Here is a 5,049-nt window from a genome sequence, read left to right as displayed (position 1 = left end):
GCCTTGCATTTATTTGGCATGTTTCACAACACATATTAAAACCAGCAATGTATTGTTGGAAATGTGACAGGCAATTCATGTACGGACTGGAATGTAATAATGACCAGATCATCTGTTTTCAGGGTTTAATTCATCACAGGTTGTTGGCATTATTGGACAGCCAGGATTTATTTTCCACCTGTAATTGCCTTAAGGGCACACTGAGTCATAGCTGTTGGTACAATGTCACATGCAGCCCAGAGCAGTAAAGAATTTTAGGTTTCCTTCCTTTTCAGAGCAGCACAGTGTTGCAGTTAGCGTTCCAGTGTGAGAGACCTGGGTTCCCCACCCATCTGGGTTATTCTCTCTTCACTCCTCTGCCATCAGGTAGAAGATACAGGAGCCTGAGGGCACGTACCACCAGGCTTAAGGACAGCTTCTATCCCACTGTGATAAGACGATTGAACAGTTCCCTTATACAATGAGATGGACTCTGACCTCACGATCTACCTTGTTGTGACCTTGCACTTTATTGCACTGCACTTTCCCTGTAGCTGTGACATTTTACTCCGTACTGTTATTGTTTTTACCTGTACTACCTCAATGCACTCTTTACTAACTCAATGTAACTGCATTGTGTAATGAATTGACCTGTATGATTGGTATGCAAGACAAGTTTTTCACTGTACCTCAGTGCAAGTGACAATAATAAACCAATACCAATACCAATCTTTACCTTGGGCACTGTCTGTGTGGAGTTTGCACGTTCTCCCTGAGACCACATGGGTTTGCTCTGTGTGTTCCTGTTTGCTCCTACATCCCGAAGGCATGTGGATTGGGAGGTTAATCGGCCCCTTGTTTGTCGGTGAGTGGTAGAATCTGAGGGGAGTTGATGTGAATGTGGGGAGAATAAAAATGTGATTAATATGCAAGTAGTGTAAATGAGTGGTTGATGGAGTGCAGACTTGGTGGGCAAATAGGCTTGTTTCCTGCTGTGTGTCTCTATGACATGAAGGACAATAATTGAGCAGATGGCTTTTTGCAACAATCCAGACATTTAATGGTCACCACAAATGATAGCAGTTCACACCAATTCCCACACCACCGGGTTCAAGAACAGCTACTTCCCTTCAACCATTCGGTTCTTGAACGAACCTGCACAACACTAATCACTGCCTCAATATAGCAACACTATGATCACTTTGCCTACGGCCATACTAGCCTGAAAATGCCCGATCTCGTCTGATCTTGGAAGCTAAGCAGGCTCAGGCCTGGTTAGTACTTGGATGGGAGACTGCCTGGGAATTGGGCAGGCACAGTAGCATAGTGGTTAGCATAATGCTTTACAGCGCCAGCAATCCGGGTTCAAATCTGGCCACTGTCTCTAAGGAGTTTGTACGTTCTCCCCGAGTCTGTGTGGGTTTCCTCCGGGTGCTCCGGTTTCCTCCCACATTCCAAAGACGTACAGGTTAGGAAGTTATGGGCATGCTATGTTGGCGCCAGAAGCGTGGTGACACTTGCAGGCTGTTCCCCAAATCACTATGCAAAAGATGTATTTCACTGTGTGTTTCGATGTATATGTGACTAATAAAGAGATCTTATCTTACTTTGCACTACAATGGACTTTTTTTGTTCTAATTATGTTCTTCCTTGTATACCTTTAAATAATGTTTTTCAAAGTCAAAGTCAAGTTTATGTCATATGCACAAGTACATGTGTGCACAGGTGCAATGAAAAACTTACTTGCAGCAACATCACAGGCACATAGCATCATGTAAGCAGCATTCACAAACAATTCACAAGGGTGCCTTCCTTGTGATTGCATCTATGTGCTGGACCCAGGACAGGTCATCTGATATGTTAATGCCCAGCAATTTAAAGCTGCTTTACATTGGTGAATGTTGTGTCTCTAACATGCTGCTGCAAGTAAGTTTTTTGTTGCACCTATGCATTCACGTACTTGTGTATATGGCAATAAACTCGACTTATTTCCTTTAAAAGAAAGTCCAGAATGCTTTCATAAATAACTTTTTTAAAATTCCCCAGCTGCTGTGGTGGGATTCGAACACTTCAGCCTTTATGTGCAGCCCAGAGCTCTGCAATGTGAGCCCTAAAACTGTTTTGCTGCATCGCATTGGCTGAAGAATAAATACTGATCATATCATCAGGGACAACTTCCCCACTCTTCCTTGCAATAGCACCATGGGATCTTTTACGTTCACTTGGGGAGATAGATAGGTCCTCCGTTTTCGAATCTCATCGGGGAAATTCAGCACTGTAAGATTACAGTTTCCCTTTCAATCCACTGCTGGGTCTCCACAAGGAAGCAGGTGAATTCTCCAGGTAGAGCAGCCAGTACATCTGTGAAATTCTCACTGTGTGTGAATAGTGGATTGAGTAATGATATGTATTTCCCCATAGGCAACCTGAATGCCTATAGCAGTAAAGAATAAAAACATTCACAGAAGAAAGACTTGCATTTCTCATGCATATTTCAAGTCTTCTCAAAGTGCTTCACAGCCAGTGCAGACTTTAGAAGTACAGTCACTGTTGCAACATGGAAAATTCGGCAGTGTTGTGCTCAGCAAGGTCCCACAGACTGCAATGTGATAACGATCAGGTAATCTCCTTTATCTCATGTGAAATTGATGGAAAGATAAATATTGGGCAGGGAAACCCCCGCATCTTTTTTTAAAAAGTGTTATAGATTCTTTTATATCCGCCAGATAAATCCTTGGCTTCATGTCTGATGTAGAAGGAGGAAGCGAGCTTCTTTTTTAGCTTGTTTTAGCTCAGTGGAGTTTCCGCTAAGTTGTGGTTGAGTCTGGTGATGTTCACCTCCTCTCCAATTGGGTGATGGTTTTGACCATATTGGACTGACTACAGAACAAGCTGTGATGGTTTATATGGCTGTAGGTGGCAATACCTTGAGATAGCAGAGCAATTGGACTTGCTAATATTACTAACGTGGTGAATGTTCCTCACCCACCCTTTCCACCTTGACAAGTTCCATATACAAGGCTCAAACAGTGGCAGAAGCTCTGAATTCACAATGGGCCCTTCCCCTCAGTGACCAATCAGGGCTGATCATTTAGCACTTTGCAAATGCAAAGCTTTCACTGCAACTGATTGTAGTCATAGCAACATAACTGCAATTTTCGCAGATTTTTGGTCGGTTTGTGAATCATATCTAAGTGATAGGAATGATTCCATTTTGTGTTAAATAGAGAGGTGTATATTACATTCTCAGTAATCCAGAAGAAGCTCTATATCTGATTCTTGTAGGCTAGTCCTATGAGTATATAGTCATACAGCACCAAAACTGGCCTTTCAGCCCAACTGGACAATACTGACCAAGATGCCCAACAGAGCTGGTCCCATTTGCCTGCATTTGGCCCATATCCTTCTAAACCTTTCCTATCCATGTACCTGTCCAAATGTCTTTTAAATTCGGTCATTGTACCTGCCCCAACCACTACCCCAGGTGGCCCGTTCCACATATGCACCCCCTCTGCCTGAAGAAGTTGCCCCTCAGGTTCTTTATAAATCTTTCCCCTCTCATCTTAAACCTATGTTACGAAGTATAGTTACAAAGTTTCTCGAGTGTCAGGTAGAGACACATGGTTGATATGAAGATATGGATGTAAAAGACCATTTGATGAATTATTGGAACATCTCCACTGTTCCCCATTGTAGCATCTAATTGTGTTTTCTTCTCATCTGCTTCTCTTTTCATTGTACCCTTTGCAAATCTGAGCTCAGAATTTACTCAAGGGTATGACAGTGTAATAGTTATGTTCCTAACTAAGAATCACAGAGAACTAGACTAATGATCCAGAGAAAGGAGTTCAAATTCCCACCAAGAGAGATGGGGAATTTAAATTAACTTGATTAAATGCATTTAGAATAATGTGATAATATCAATGATGAAAACAATGGAACTACCAGGTTGTTGTAAATTCTTGTGCTCTTTGGAGAAGGAAATGTATCGGCCCCTACTGACTGCAGAATCACAGAAGTCTAGGGCAGGGGTATAAGAGCATAATGCCGATGTTATTAGATTAATATCCAAAGTGTTGTTCTATTGAACCACAACGTAACTTAAAGTTCTGCTACAGCTGGGAAATTCACATTCAACTAGTTAAATGAACCTGAAATAAAAGATTTGTTTCAGTAATGTGACTATGAAATTATAAGGTTATCAGATAAAACACCATCTGGTTTGCTAATGTCTATGAGGGCCGGCAATCTGCCAGCCTCACCACCTGATCTGGTGCGTGTGCTTCTAGACCAACCTGACACTACAGTGTAGAAGGGGGCCATTCAGCCCACAGGGGTCATGACAGTTCCCAGCAAAGCATTCCATCAGTTCCATTCCCCCTCTCCTTATTTCCCTGTGGCTCTCTAACTTAGCCTCTCCCACTTGCTCATCAATTCCCCTTTGATTCTTCTGCTGCTTACCTACACTCGGGACAATTTACAGAGGCCAATTAACCTACCAATACGTCTTTGGAACATGACAGGAAATCGGACCGCCCAGCAGAATCTCATAAAGTTGTGGGGAGAATTGTACGAACAGCATTCAAGCCCGGATCCTTGGAACAGTGAGCGAGCAGTGCTCACTGTTATACTATCATGCCACACATGGCTGACTCTGAAATGCTCCAAATCCTTAGTTGTATCAGAGTTCTTGAAAGAAACATGAAAAATAAACCTTTATGGTTATCCCAAGTTGAGTAATTCACCTTGACTCTACAAAGCCTTTTCAACATCTATAAAGCATGCAAGTAAGGGGAACGGTAGGACACTTTCTACTTGCCTTGTTGGATGGGACGCCAACAAAAATCAAAGAGCTTGACATCATTCAGGACAAGTTTTATTGACACCCCTTCTGCCATCTGAAATATGCCCTCTCTCCACCTGTGGTTGTGACTGCACCATTTACGAAATACTCTGCAACAATTTATTGAGACCTCTTCGACAACATCACCCCAAGTCTACAGACTGGAAGGACAAGTGTGGGAGGAGAAGACACAGGCTGCTGCTTCTCCTCCCAGCCACAAGTCAACC

General features: G+C 42.7%; 1 pseudogene; it reads left to right on the top strand.

Annotated features, from left to right (window-relative positions):
* Positions 1–1,183: 1,183 nt before the first annotated feature.
* Positions 1,184–1,304, top strand: LOC127570092 (uncharacterized; annotated as a pseudogene).
* Positions 1,305–5,049: the final 3,745 nt, after the last annotated feature.

This window comes from Pristis pectinata, chromosome 4 (assembly GCF_009764475.1).
Source record: "Pristis pectinata isolate sPriPec2 chromosome 4, sPriPec2.1.pri, whole genome shotgun sequence".
Taxonomy (NCBI): Eukaryota; Metazoa; Chordata; class Chondrichthyes; order Rhinopristiformes; family Pristidae; genus Pristis; species Pristis pectinata.
This window is presented reverse-complemented; position numbering and strand designations above follow the sequence as displayed.